The following is a 14,340-nucleotide window of genomic DNA, read 5'->3' as shown; positions in this document are numbered from 1 at the left end:
GGTGATGGTCAGGTTGACACCGATGTTTCCTTCGGGTCAGGTCAGTCAGTCAAGTCCTTCCACCCCAAACTCAAAGCAAAGGTTTCTGTATCGTCATCACTTTCCAGTCCATTGCATTGTCACGGTGGAACTGAAAAGACTGAAACTTATTCTTTACTGATTTCCAAAGACAACCAACACATCCACCTTTTATTTAATTAAACAAATCAGATCACATTGAGATGGGGGCAGTAAGGTGGTGCAGTGGTGAGTACTTCTGTGTGGAATTTGCATGTTCTCCCCTTGTCTACATGGGTTATCTCTGGTCCTACCCTACTCGGGTCCCCCCATTAGGTTAGCTGGAGAGTCTGAGTAAAAAATTGTGAATGTGATTGGTTGTCTGTGTCTGTGTTGGCCCTGCAATACCCCGGTGACCTGTAGGGGTGTAAACAGCGACGCTCGTTAAAGATGATGGATGGATGTTGAGGTGAATTTCGATTCATTCAGAAAAACCTCTGGCAACAATCTAAAGACTCCAGGGGAAATCTACTCAGAAAATCTACTCTAAAAAGAAGATGAGGCTCTCCCAGTGAAAACCAGCATAGTTTATGAATGATATTCTGATTTCTTTACAGATTTGAGCTCATATTACAACATTTTTACAACACACTGACAAATTTTGTACAGTTATGACTTTTGTTTCCTCTCTTCTGACACGTTTTCTCCATGTTTCCTTCTCCTCTTCCTTCCCCCTCTACTTATTCATGCCCTTCAGTCCTCTCCTCACCCCATGGTCTCATTCTCGTTCGTCCTTGATCTTCCTCCAATCCTGTTCCTCACCCTCTTTCTGATCTCCATTGTCTTTGCTGTCCTCATTCTTTTCTACTTTGTCTCTTATAAAGAATCTTTTGCCATCCCTCCCTTATGCTTTCCCATCCTTCCCTCTCCTCTGCTCGTCCCTCCGCTGAATGTGCTTCCTCTTCCACGAAGACCCCCCCCCCCCACCACCACCATGGCATCAGTTTGTTGGTTGCCACGACAACCTCCTGAGCCAAGTTATTTATAGCAGCAGATCAGCGTGACTCCCACTCAATACAGTCGGTGTGGATGCATGTTTTTTTTTGTATTTCTCTTTTTACATATAATTACAATGAAAATTATTAATGATAATAATGATACATTTTCAGCAGACCAACAGCACTTATGAATATTTAGGGTTAAAATTGCATTGAAGCCACTATGATCACTTTATTTTACATTCACTTTATTTTACTTGACATGTCCTTGGTCCCATCTGCTAACATGGAGTAGGCCTGTTTTATATTCTATTCTGCATCCAGCCACCAGGGGGTGATGGAGATATTTTGGCTTCAGATTTAAAGCTGTAAATCATTATTTACCGTCCAGTACAGTTACAAGTTGGCAGCGATGCAGACGGAGGTGTCAATGGCAGAGGATTGTGGTGAGTCCGATGGATCTGACTCTCTTGTAAGACATTATCAAATAGTTGTAGTATTGGGCATCAGACCCAAGGGGATAAATTCACTCCAATATAATATCTAGTATCGTCTGTAGTTTCTGTTTGTGTCAAGCTGGAATCCTGAATAGCTTAATACAAATGGACTGAGGCCACAGTGAGGTGATGGATCTATTTTCTGAATCTATTTCTCAATTATTTCACACTGTGAAAATGAAAGAAAGGACCTTTCTACATTTAAAATTGTGTGTGTGTGTGTGTGTGTGTGTTTGTGTCATCGTCTCTTCTCCAGAAGAACCGATCACAGCCAAGGCCAGCCTGCCACGTTGCCATGGAAACGGGCCCAGCGCCTAGGAGCCGCCGAGAAACCAAACACCCTCCGATCAATAAGCTTCTGGAATAATGGGGCCGTGGGCACACAGACACACACATTTACACAAAACACAGACACATGGGGGCTCGGTGGAGGCTCGAGCTCCATTGACGGGCGGGGGGGAGTCGGGGGAAATCCAGCCACTTATTCGGATGGAAATAGAGTTGCGGAGAAAGAGTGAGAACGAGTCTTTTGAAACCCACTGAGACACTTAACTGAGGGAGGAATCATGGCCGCCGGAAGAGCTGCTGAAGAGGGAGATCTGGAGTGTCATTTGTTTCAAGAGACTTTGAAATGCAGAGTACACGCGGTGGACATTCACAATGAAAAAATGATTGGATTTTGATGTAAATAGGATAATGTGGCAGTAATATGAACGTGACGAATCAGATTCAGTTATTTGAAGGTCTGATAAAATTGAATTTGTAGTTGTCAGTACAGTGAGTAGGTTGAGAAGCTGTAACTCCTGCATAAGAAATCATTCACTTTGGTCCATATTGTGTTGCTTTGCATCATTCTGTGCCCCATTCAACATCCTTCTTTCTTTTATCGTATCAGTGAAACTATGTTGTTGCATCAGAGCCGATGATCTTCTTCGGTAGATGGAGAGAATAATTCAGTGTATGAGATGACAGGTGTGTGCATTGTGTGAAATCTGATATTCCCTTCTGTGTGTGTGTGTCGTCCCCAGAGCGAGCGTATGGATGCAGAACAAAGGGTCAGAAGAAATCAGATGACTCCTGCAGCTTGACTCCCTCTCGCTTGTATGCATCCGACTATGGACAATGTTAAGAGGAATTTAAGGGGGACATGCTGATATATTTACAGATATTTCAATTTGGTTTTAGAGGATAGACCCATAGATTCATGCACTTTTATGTTTTCGCCCTCTTTGTTATGACTGACAGCTGTAATCTTTCATAACTCTTGTTTAAAAGTCAATCAAACGACACAAAATAACACCAAAAGATCCACAGCAACTATAAAAACCCACAACATCACCATAAAGAGACGTGGGATGACCACGAAACATGCAAAATGGGTACAAAGAGTCACACATTGATCATAAATAGACATTTAATGACTACAAAGAGATGGAAATTGATAAACCGACTTCAAAGAGACCCAAATTGGCAACAAAGAGACATGAATTGACCACAAAACCATGCTTAGAGACAGGATTTTAAGAAAAAAAGACAAGGAACAAACATATAGATGCAAAAATACCCCGAATTGATAAACTGACCACAAAAATACACACATTGGCAGCAAAGAGACATGAATCTAAATGCTTAATCAAATTAAACAGTCAAAAGTGATGGATGAGACACGAAACAACCACAAAGAATTGTTGAATGTCCACCGAGGGACCACACAAAGGCATTGAAAGCCTATTAAAAGATTTGAAAGGACCACAAAGAACCAAACAGAGATGCCTGATGACTTAAGAGGTGCAGAATGTCCTCAATGAGACACAAAACAACCAAAACATGTCTCTCTGATTGGGGGCGGGGGTCTTCACGTGCTGGGACTCATGCTTGACATTCTAATGTGAAAAAACTGGGAAAAAGCTGCTATTAGATTGTTAGTGCAGGAAACAGTTTTCACCTCTCTGCTCTTTCTACTTTAAAGTGAGTGAGTAGCAATGCACTGGAACTGCCCCTGTGCACGGCTCCATTATACCGAGCTGCTTGTGAACATATGGTTTCCCCGTTTGTTTGAGTAACTCTCGTCTGACCTCTCTTTAGTCAACAAGCCTTTTCATCCCTCTCAGGACCACAGCTGACTGGAGGACTTCTCTCCCAGTTCTTCTCCCATCCAGAGCGAGGAAAAGCCGGAGATGCTTGAACATCTGCCACGAGAACTTACACTTCTTCCTCATCGGTTCACAGTGTATAAAGCAGCTGAGCCCTTTTAACCCCGTCCTCCTCATACATTCTTTAGTAGCGTAATTTGATGGATTCAAACACGCAGGATATATAGATATGTACGCTTGGTCTCATTGAATCCTTTGGCACGACATCACCAACTGTATATCTCACATGCACAGTATATGGGACATATTCCACAAATCAACCCACAGGAACAACACGATAATTTCAGCGTGGGAACACTCTGCTGATATTGCCATGCAAATATTAGTAAACATAAACAACTTGATGAATCTTTTCCATGACACAAATTCCTCTAGGGGATTTCCAAAAATAAAACTGCCATCCCCCGATGAGACTGAGATACTATGAGAGGGAATTTGGCTTCTTATTTCTGAAGTATTAAAAAGCATGTCCATGGATGGATGGAAACATATGCAGGGTTAATAAAAAGGACTCAGGATCCTAACCCTAGTCTCTGGAGTCCTACACTTTGTGTAACAACCACTTCCCAACTCCCTTCAACTCGCATGTACATTGAGAATTAGATTAAACAGCAACAATAAGGAATACTGAATGTTAATGTACTTTTTCTAGACGTCATAAAGACATCTAATACCTGAGTGAACTCCAGCTCTTACTACGTATCATCACATTAGAGAGAATAGGCAGATGCAGAGTGTGAGCTTCAGAGGGAAAATACACAGTCATCCTGCTTTTGACTGGAGCTGCTGATTAGTTGTCGGAGAATCGTGCTGTTGCAAGTGTTTTTATCTCTGATGGGTCTTTATTGGGCCAAAGATCATTTAGATCGGGTCTGAATATCCAATATCAGATCTAAAAGTTCCCTTAAACCAAAACGTGCACAGTTTTGAGCTGAAGTATATTTCCATGCTTCAGGTCTATTTGTCTGTGTTTCATTTTTGCAACAGTGGTTGTGTAGGCGGCTCTGAACGGAAAAATGGATCATGTTGTGCCACTTCTGTGTCGACTCAGTATCGGCCAAATTAGCGGTGAAACATTTTGCTAAGGAACAAAATCACTTTGGCAGCTGTTCCAGTTTGCTTCTGTCTCATTTACTCTGATAATATTCCATCAGATAATCTTGGATTTAACGCCCAGCAACCCTCTGGTCCTGAGTGGGATTGTCTCCCTCCAGGCTACAGCTGCCCTCATTTAGATCCAGCAACACACCCCGAGTCTGGAACCACATTCATCCGTCGCATCTTCAGACCACTTCAGCACTCTACCGTTAATTATAACTTGCGCTGAGTGCACATTTTACGATTGTAGTTGCCCGATGCCCCTTTTTTCCACTCAGTTTGCTTATTGCGAGTGAGGGCGGAGAGACGAGGGGAGGAGGGAGAGAACTGGGCTGAAAAAGCAGAGGATTGGAAGAGGGGGTGCCTGAGTGTAATGTAGCATGCTCTCTGAATCTAGTTCACTGAACACACCAGTGTGTCTTTGGTTCTTTCCTTCTCGCAGACATGGGCACCCTGGTTACACTGGCCCTGTCCCAGTTTGTTGGCAGCGGGGTCGTTTGCAGTGCTAACGCTACGGCTAACCGTGTCACAGAGGTGGGCCGCCACATTTAGACCGTCCTGTGAGGAGAGGTGTGTTACGCAATGAGGCCGAGCAGCGACTGGATGAAGATGAGACAAGCTATGGAATAGAGGAGACGCTTGGTCTGATCCATTGGGAACAGGCCCTTAAATCCTTGAGTGGGTGTGCAAAGCAAAAGTGTCTTTTGTATTTAAACCAATGCGATAAACAAGTTTTACAGCCTGTGTCTTGTTCTGGTCCTGTTCATTCTCTGTCCAATTCAACCTCCAGATGAGTCAGAAATCCTGAGATCCTACGTATGCAGGAGTGATTTTAAAATCTAAAAACAGACCAGAGAGGTAACCCTGGTATGAAGCCGCGCGAAAGTTCAGGAAGACTTTCTTCTCGTGCACGCCCACCACTTCCTGCTTTCTTGAAGCTCCACCTACTCATTTGCTCTTTGTTTCCAATCCCTAACTCTCCTTGAGCCAATCACCTGTGAGCTGTCAACGTTTAAAAGCTCTCCCTCCCTCCTGTCAGTCAGCTGTCTGTACAGTAACAGGATCAATGAGTGACCCAACCCCCCCCCCCCACACACACACACCACCTCAACTCTGAATCCTTCACCACCAGTGGCTCTGGGGGGAAAACTCCCAGTTCATAAGACTGCTTCAATGGCATTACATTTTATTCTTATGAGTTATTTCCTCATATATGAATGAATTAACACTTATAATTATAAAAGGTGACATTAACTAGCAAGTCACAAGCAAGTTTCTCAATTATTCAAAGTGTATTAGAAGTCAACATTAATGCCAGGATTTCTTGGATTTCACTTCATTGAATTCTTGTTCTTATTTGGACTTGATGTCTTATTGTCATAAAGCACTTAGTTTCTTGTATTTTAAAGTAATATACAAATAACATTATTCTTTTAATTACCATCATCTATCCATTTAGACTCTTGGTATCAAACTGAAAGAAATAACTATTGGAAACATACATTTCTTGCTGAATTAAATTTTAATTTAACATTTTAACCTCTTCAATTAACGCATATTTCATCATAAAGCCCATCTCATAATATCACATTCATAATATCACATTCACAGCTAATCCACCCTGTGCACGTGACAATGTGGCAGCATCATGAGGATGAGGAGAATAATGAAGAATAGAAGCAGTCGTTCCTAGAGGATGTGGAGCTCTGTGCAGGGGCGAGACATGGCTGCATGGGGAACAACGCAGGGCGAGACGGGCGACTTGCTTCGAACACAAGGTCCCTACACAGAATTAAACACGCTCCACTGGAAACCAGTACGCGTCTCCTTGTCCCCGCCCCCGCCGACAAGACACAGCGTCCATCCTCATGAGCTGACACACACACACACACGCTGCGTGATCCCCATCACAAACCCAGAGCTGCTCTGAGCCCATGGAGTAGTAGTAGCCTGTTAGTAGTAGCGGGAGCGCTCACGTTTCCCCTTCGTCCCCCTTTCTATCCGCATTTCTCTTCAATGGATTCGCCTTTTCACCGGATTATTGCCTCATCACACCGCGGTAAGTGGGGGAGAGACACAAGCAATGGGAGTGTGGTGTGGTGTGTGTGTGTGGCCATTGTCTGTTGCTGAAGCAAGTTCGGACCGTAATCAAGTCAAAGCGCACGGCTCTTGATTTGATTAAACGCAGCCACGCGCGTAAAGATGCACGGTGTCTGCGTCTGGAGCCGATTCCGTCCACGGGGAACGTGCGGCCACTATCACGGTTGTAAAAGATGTCGATATCGGTATTTTAGACAGACACCTGTCTCTACTAGCAACAGTGACCGCCCTCCGGTCCGTCTTTACGCGTAAATTTGATTTTAAATTTGGGATCTATTTCGATTATGAGCCTCTGCTCGTGCGCATTCGTCTACAAATAACGAATATTTGAGCAAAACCTGTCGGCGCCGTTGTTGCCGAGCGAGCGAGCCTCCAGTTCAGCAAACATTTTTTACACCATCTCCCCGCCCCCCAACCTCCGAGGCTGGCTATTCCTCCTCCAGCAGACCCCCCCCCCCCATCTCCTCCCCTTCCCCAGACATGCACCGAGCAGTGGATGGCTCTCAGATCACTGAACCACTGAAATCCCAGGCTTATTATGGTTCCTTGATGAGAGTAACCTTGAAATGAATTCCGTGCAGCGTGGCGTCCTCCTCCTCGGACTGCCTCTCCGGTTAATACACCCAGACAAACGGTGCTGTTCGTGTGCAGCCTGGGCTTGAGCTGGAATATCACAGCTGGATGTGAACCTCATCTTCCTCCTGGTGCTCCTGACAGCAGAGATAATGTGAATTTTCTGATTCGTATCTGATGGAAATGAGGGTGAACCTCTTTCTCAGCAGCTTCCTGGCTTCATATGATATATATGTTACTGTCAGCTTCAGTGTCTGTGCATGAGGCTGCAGATTTGGCCCAAAAATCACAATGCATGCGATATTATTTTCATATCTGCAGCTCTAGAGGCCTTGCAGATGATCATGCATGGTTGCATGGTCCTGAATGAAACAGGAGTCAGTGCTGGCCTTTAGTTCTTGGTGAAGAAGTGCTGAATACCTGCTCTCTGATTAGTGCACAGTGCTTCCTGTCTGCCTACGCCCCAAAGAAACAGGCAAACATTGCTGGTTTTACTTCCATTCTTCCTCCCTGCTTGTGTTCATGCTGCCGTTTGCATTTAGCCCCCCCCCCCCCGCCGAGAGCTGGATATAAGACAGTATCAGCCATCCAGAGGCGAATCCTTCCACTGACCATTAGGAGATCGGACCTGTGATTTTGTGCAGTGTGTGTTTTTTTCGATTTGACAGTTGTATTCATGCTCGTCCCTGTGGAACACGGTAGCAGGCAAATGGTTTGAGTTAGCAGACAGATGGCAGGTGGCTGGACATCAGGTGAGCCTCTCCCCGGCTGACAGCAGGGTCGTCTGGACGCAAGACACCTCTTGGCAACCACCCACAATGCATTTCTACATAAAGGCCCAAGTGTTGTGTCGCTTGTCTCGCTTGTGCACAACAGAGGGTTGTGTGTGTGTGTGTGTCTGTGTGTGTCTTCCCTTAAGCAGTTTACGTCACTTTTGATCAGTCAGATAAGAAGACAGACTGAGGTCACGATGACATCATCACGCCAGGCAGTGATACACTACTGTGACGTTCACCTGTGACATCATCGGCAGCAGTCATCAGACCGATGTGGGACTATTTTCTAATGTCAACTTCACATGTCATCAGATTTATCATTATTCATATTTTGAGGTATTAATTTTGAAATAGTAGTTGAACACTTTGTAGAACAGTCACTGTGTTTGGTGTGAACCAGCTCCATGTACAGATTCATATAATTAAGTCAAATTGAAAACAACAGTGAGCCAACTTGCTTTATTTTCATGGCAAAGGAAGGCAACTCAAGTCTGGATTAAAAAGAAAGAAAGAAGTGAGGTGTTGGAAGGTAGAATTGGTTGAAAATGAAAACAGTAGAAGTCAAAGAAGTGAAGTTAAAGAAAGAAAAGACAGAAGACAAGTTACAAATACTGTCAAATACTGATGGGCACAAACAGAACCATAAGGCAGACCAGTTCTGATTAAGATATGGATCTGTTTTGGTCATTGAAAAGCACAAGTAGTGTTCCTTCTGTGTGATGACGTGCTGGAGACATACACGCCTAGTTTATATTAAACTGAGATTTTATAGTGAGAACATGCCTGTGTTCCAGTTAAGTCCTCAAGTGATGGAGCTCTGGAGGCTTTACTCCAATCGACCGGGGCGTCCGGTGAGATTTGTGGAAATGAAATTCAGCTCCAGTGTCTGACGACCTCCTCACGCAGCAATTGATGAAAACACACACACATGTGAAACTCCTCTCGAGCAGCAGTGAGGAGGTGCTCAGGGAGAGTGGACACACAAATGCGTTTTGTTTCAAACTGCTCTGTAGCTGCAAACACACAAAGCTGTTAAGGTCCACTTTAACACGTGGGGAGGAGAGGGGGGGGTTATATTAGCTGCAAGCGGCTGTTTTGAAATGTGTTACAAACGGCAATAATGAAAGGAGGGGGGGGGGGACACACCGGCCGCTGCGTTGTGTTGTGCAAATAAAAACATCAGGCAGATTTATAGTAGTAGTAAGGACGCAGGAAGCAGTGACCCCTGACCTCTAACGCCTCTTCTACTCCCACACCCACAGACTGGCTATTGATCACATGCACACACACACACACACACACACATATTCATACATACCCACTCAGACTACACACACACACACTATCATTGGTCTAGTGCAGGTATTTGATTACCACTAGATGTGGCAGGGGGCTTATTAGTGCGGTGGGGGGGGGGGGGGGTCGTCCTGAGTGGAGCGGTAGATCTGTCACTCTGACATCTGGGGGGGGGGGGGGGGATAAGACCCCAAATTGAGTGGCCCCTGGTTTTATCAGTAGGAACGACCGATGCATATTCGGGGGATACAGTGCGAGAGGCAAGAGCCATGCCAACAATAAGGCAGCGGCTTCATGAATATGAAGGGGGGGGGGGACACATGAGAGAGAGAGAGAGAGAGAGAGAGAGGCGTGAAATTTTGTCTGAGCGTCCACACATGTACAAGGAGGCTTGATTCATGTTGTTGCGTGTTGTCGACTCTAATGGCTGTTTTTATAGCGTGCCAGAACGCGGCCTGAGCTTCTCAGCGCACACTCGTGTATATAATTAGTCAGGACGTGAATGGGAGCTAATGGGGGAATAATTCAAGTTGCAGCCAAATATGCCTGCTGGCTGTTTGTGTGGGTGCGTGTGTGTACGTGTGTGTGTGTGTGTTTTTAAATATACATGGTAATTGACCCTATTTAAGGCTGCTGATCTTATTTAGATGTTTTCCGTAATAACAGAACAGTGTATGGACAGAATTAAATGATCTGTTTAAGGAGGAGGTTGTGATTTCACCCCCGTCCATGTGTGTGTTGGTTTTTGCGTTTGTAAGCAAGAATATGCTAATCAACATCGGACTGGAAATCTCGATGCAGGGGCTGGATCCAGGATCAGAGGGTTTATGAGATCAGGGCGTTCTTCAACATTCTCGTTATTTTCTCAGAGAATAATTCATGAATCTTGATGGGATAATCTGGCGTGTTTAGGGAGCTGATTTCTATGAGTGTGTGGAATTTGCAGTTACTGTATGTGCTCTACTGAGTGACACTATAGTGACTCTCTTGTACTGTTGCTAGGTGTAGCAATTCTCCTTGTTTGTCGTTTTTGTGATAATTGATTGGTCTGTGAGGTCATCCAGCCCCAGCTCCTTTTAAAATGTGCAAATAAATAGCAAATACCTTGTGAATGAAACTTAATTATTGCTGGTGGATGTCGTACATACACAGATCAGGCATCACCTCCACAGTCTAGTTTAGTGTCTCCTGATGTAGAGTTGTTAGAGCAGCTCCACCTTTTCTTCCACCTAAACGACCAGAAGGAAATTACAGACGTGTTGGGTTCGACCTCATTTTAAACTTTCTGGAACATATTAAAATGATATCAGTGACGATAAGGACAATGTGGTGCCACAGGAAGTAGGATGTAGTAATGTGGACTCTCCATCTGCTGGGCATGGAGGATGATGCTGTGATGGTTCTGGTGGTTTTTGTTTTTATTGGACTGAAAAACAGCTGAACACTCACAGACCAAGAGCTCGTTTTTGATCTAAATATAGACAAAGATGTTGTGAGGCAGCGTGAGACCAGCTCGCTCGGCATCACTCAGCATTCAGCACACAAAACCAAAACACACACTCTCACACACACACACACACTCACACTCACACACAGAGAAGCCTGTGAGCAGCCTGTGAAACTGCATTTGTGAAAACTTCTCAAATTTAAACATTTATACAATTGCAAATGTACCTGAAGCATTTTGAAGATGTCTGCTAATGAAATTAGTTTGGAAGGAAAACAACAACCAAGATTCCCGCTGGATTTATTCAGTACGTGTATTCAAGCAGCATTTGAAATAGATATCTTAATTCAATATTTGAAATTGTTATATAATCTAATATAAGCCCCCTGAAAAATCAATAAGTAAATAGGAGTAAATTGTTAGGAGAATGAATCTCAGAGCAGAAAAGCCCCGACCTCATGAAGATGTTTATTTACCATTAGCTCACATTCAAAGGGAGAGAATTTAAAGTGGTAACAAAGCAGCCGATAATAAAAACGCTGTGTTCTCGTTCGGTCGGTGAAATGAGCAGAAAGAGATATGACGGCGCGGAGGAGACGATCACGACTCTGGCAAAGAGCTTAAAAGAGCTTTGGAAAAAAAAATCCCCACCACTGCTCTTTATCTGGGAGAAAAGACACGAGGGTGAAACTCCGGCCAGCAGCCGAGACAGAGCCTTGATATTTGGAAACACAGACGGAACCTTGAGGTGGTACGTGTTGCTCTTTACCAGCATCTGAAGGAATGAGCTTCATATTTCCTCCTCTTTCCTCATGCTTCTTTATGTCTTCAAGTCTTTCTCAGGGGAAGTTTTCTTCAGTTTCTTTAAAAAGGCCTGATGATGATTTACTTTTAACTTTGTTCTGTCTCTGAACTCGTCTTCCTCGTCTTTTGCATTTGACATTTATATGTCCTCTGCTTTTTATTGTCGCCGGGCGTCCGGTCGACTTTCCAGTAAAGCTGAAGGATATGAAACTCATTTGAGGAGAGAAGTCATTTAAAATCCACACTGTTCCTCGTTGCTCCTAGTTTTTCTTGGCCATGTTTTTGTAGATGTAAGTGTTTTCCATATTTGTGATCTTTTGTCAAATTGTTGTGTGGGCAAAACACTCTTGGAACATTTGAGCACTCGGTTGTACTTTTGTGCATCGACTCCCTTCGCACTGTTTCACATGATCTTTAAAAAATATATTTGAAAACATCAGTGTTTTTGCGTCTGTTGTGTTGTTTCTGGTCCGTGTCAGACTTTGGATACACAAACTATGTCTATGCCACAATATGCTCTTCTGGGTACAACGTCCTCATTTTGTCTCGAGGGGTTTATATTTTTATAGTTAACATTTATATTATAATATAACCATTGCAAAGGTTGGTTAAATAGCACAGGCCACAAATGATGGAGTGAGCATGTCGGCAGTAATTCTTCTTAGTCGTGTGAGTGATCGCTCCGTGTTCCACACAAAACAACATCAGTAAAACAAGTAGCACAACTGCAATTTCCTCCTCCTCCCTTCACCCGTCTGACAATAACAGAGTTTGGCTGTTTACCAGAATGCCTGTTCAGCTGGACGTCCGCAGACAGCTCACTGTCCCCGGAGTTACTGTCGTGAGTCACATCCTCTCTTACTCTCCCATAATTATGTTCTCTGACAGTTTGCAGACTCCAGCCTCTTTGAGCTCATCATCTGTGGCAGACGTTATTCTTGTCTGTTTGACGGATATCTGTCCCCGTTTCCTTTCTGCAGTGAAGACGCATGAGAACTCTTCTTGAATTGATCTGTTCTGTGGCTGCAGAACACGTGACGGAGATAACTGGACCAAACCAAACAGTTTAAAGGTGGATTAATCCAGAAAGACGCATTGGAGAGCACTCACTAGCCATATATACACATCAAGGCTTCAAACAACCCATAATGCAACACTGTAACACACAGTACTTGCTCTTTTCAAGGTAAATATCAGCTGTGGTTGAACTCAAAATGTTTTAGTCCGTAAATATAAGACATCTTCATACAATCTAAGGTTTGGAAATAAAGAATATTCATATATTGTAGAATGAGAACTCATCATCTGTGTCTCTGTTTTAAAAGTGTAGAAAACGGTAGATCAGATTTGCAGCAGGTGCAGCGTCCCAAGGTTGTATGTTTTTCTAACAGCACTGTTTTCTTTGCTCGCTCTTTATGCGTCTGACTGAAGGTTTCTTCATCGTGAGAATAAGAATCTTGAAACTCGTATGTTGAACCCTGAGTGCAGACGGTAGGTGTGATGTGCGGAGGCCTCAGGAACTGTGGCTGCCAGAAAGAGAGAAACCATTTATAAAGACTCTGCTCCGGACTCCCACTGAAAATGACAAGCAGCATTTTCTCAGGAGAAGTCCCCCCCCCCCCCCCCCCCATGAACTACCTGCTGAAATGATTTCACTCCATCATTTGTCTGCCTCCTCTGTAGTTCTCCTCTCTCCGTCTCTTCTGTCTCTCTCTGTTCCTTCTGCTCTGTCCTCTGTGAGTCCTCGTCCCGTTCTGATGTGAGGCTCTGCAGGGGAAATGCAGCGGCAACATAGTTTATGTTAACGCTTACTTGCATTTGTTCAGATCTTTTACCAATGAGCAAAATCAAGAATCATTTTATTCAGTGCAAAACTACAGAGCTGCTCCGCTGTGCAGGAGGGGAAACTACGGGACAGCTCTGTGTTCATTGGGAGAGTGTGTGAGGTTTTGTTCAGTCAACAATGTAAACAACCAGACTTATACAGATAGTTTACCATGAAACTTTCCACAGTTCAGGAGGAAAAGGTTCATATTGTGTATTAAATAAGCATTTGCTAATAGCTAAATAGCTATAAGGCGCAGCAGTGCACTGTAGAGTAGGACACAGGACGGCATGGGGAGTTGGAATCTTTCCCAGTAAATGTGTTCCTCAGTTCTTAGAAGAACTGAAAATAGCCTCATGTGCACGGAGCTTCAATAAGCCAGATAAGAAGAGCAGTCATTAGAAGCAGTTCTTCATTTGCCTCTAGAATAAAGCTCAGATGATTCAGTTTGGTTCTAACCTTTGCAGGGATTCTGAGTGGAAGTTCAAAATGTCCATAAGTGCAGTCGCCTTTTTGCCGCAGTTTGAACCACTTTGTTGTAACGGATGGTCCCCTGTTCAAATTACTGATGGTCCTCTGTTCAAGTGCAGAGGCAGAGAAGGTCACATGCCAAACTCTGATAACTGCAGGAGATGGTTCATTGCTCCACGGCCAGTTTGTCTGACTCCCGGCTCCATCACCGACCCGGTCGCAGTGACCGTTTAGTCACATTCAGTTAGTCCTCGCGGCCTGAGCTCACTCGGCTGGAGACCAGGAGTCAGTCAATCCGAGGATGT

At 44.1% G+C, this 14,340-nt stretch overlaps 1 protein-coding gene across 2 annotated transcripts in view; it reads left to right on the top strand.

The window, feature by feature from the left end:
* Positions 1–6,423: 6,423 nt before the first annotated feature.
* Positions 6,424–14,340, top strand: part of plppr1 (phospholipid phosphatase related 1) — a 35,426-nt gene continuing 27,509 nt past the window's right edge. Inside the window, exon 1 of one of the 2 annotated variants that reach the window (XM_062413493.1) lies at positions 6,424–6,802. The gene's annotated coding sequence lies outside the window, so the exon portion shown is untranslated. The remainder of the gene's footprint in view (positions 6,803–14,340) is intronic. The other variant, XM_062413494.1, reaches the window with a different exon arrangement.

The sequence above is a fragment of the Platichthys flesus genome, chromosome 19 (genome assembly GCF_949316205.1).
Source record: "Platichthys flesus chromosome 19, fPlaFle2.1, whole genome shotgun sequence".
In the NCBI taxonomy this organism is placed as follows: domain Eukaryota; kingdom Metazoa; phylum Chordata; class Actinopteri; order Pleuronectiformes; family Pleuronectidae; genus Platichthys; species Platichthys flesus.
The sequence above is the reverse complement of the archived record's forward strand: the minus strand, read 5'-3'. Positions and strand labels throughout refer to the sequence as shown.